The sequence below is a fragment of the Chrysochloris asiatica genome, unplaced genomic scaffold, assembly GCF_000296735.1.
Source record: "Chrysochloris asiatica unplaced genomic scaffold, ChrAsi1.0 scaffold00006, whole genome shotgun sequence".
Taxonomy (NCBI): domain Eukaryota; kingdom Metazoa; phylum Chordata; class Mammalia; order Afrosoricida; family Chrysochloridae; genus Chrysochloris; species Chrysochloris asiatica.
In genome coordinates, this window is record NW_006408524.1 from 10,438,310 (window position 1) to 10,439,470 (window position 1,161).

The following is a 1,161-nucleotide window of genomic DNA, read 5'->3' on the forward strand; positions in this document are numbered from 1 at the left end:
TGAATTATGGTGAATATTTGAATGGCAGAAGAACAAACAAATGGGTCTCAGAAGTACAGCCCGAATGCTCTTCAGAAGGGAGGATGGCAAAACTTTGTCTCTAGTGTTTTGAACATGTTATTGGGAGGAGCCAGTCCCTGAAGGTCTTCAAGCTTGGTAAAGTAGAGTCAGCGAAAGAGAGGAAGATTCACAAGACGGAATGACAGAAACAATGGGATAAAACCCATCAGTAGAGCCGCAGAAACCCTCTATAGGGTTATGATTGGGAACTGACTTGAAGGCACTAAACAACAACAACATATATATAACATTAAATCGCTGTTTCTTTTTCCCTAGAGAACCTTGACTAAGACAGGTGAGCACTAGCAAGACTTCAAAAAAATGGCACTTTTGCTTATGGCAGAAATGAACTCTTATGACAATTGAGACAAAACAGTGCACCTGTGTTCCTTTCTCCTGTAATACATCCCCTAGTACATGAGTATGTGTGCACACATAGACACACATGAATACAATCAGAGACACGCAAGCCCAAGGACTGAGCTGACAAAGTGGCAGACATTATATAGTGAACTGTCCGGTGCCGGATGAGAGGGACTGGGAGCTAAGCGTACTAGAACTCTTGCTGCTCATGTCCCGTTGAGTTGTAAGGCTCTGCTGCAGTGGTGAAAGAACAGAGGCCATTTGAGGAAGAGGGTTTGTGAGGCAGGAAAGGAGGGAAGACATCTGCACATAATCCAGGAGGAACTGAATACATTCTTCTTCAAAGTTGAAAATGCACCACTGTGCTCTGCTGGTCCCCTCAGACTGTTTTCTTGACTTCCTCCCTCTACTTCCTTGTGCTTTTGCCTCCAAAGCTTTTCAGCTATGGCTCTCATAGAGCTGAGTTCATCTGCAGAAGCTTAGACTCCTCCATTTTCCTACCCCACCTGGGAGCCCTTGTCTCATGATCTTAGCCTCTCACTGATGGCTACATGAGGAGAGAGGTCAGCCCCTGCCTCAGATTCAGGCATCTCTGGGGTTTCTTTACAACAGAGGTCTCCTGACAGATTCAGATGCAGCTGTCTTCTCAAGGAATCTGCCGGAAGTCACACCCTTGCTTAGCTTCTTCCCCTGATTTCCTTCTCCCTTACTGGTCTTTCCTAAAAGCACTTCCACATA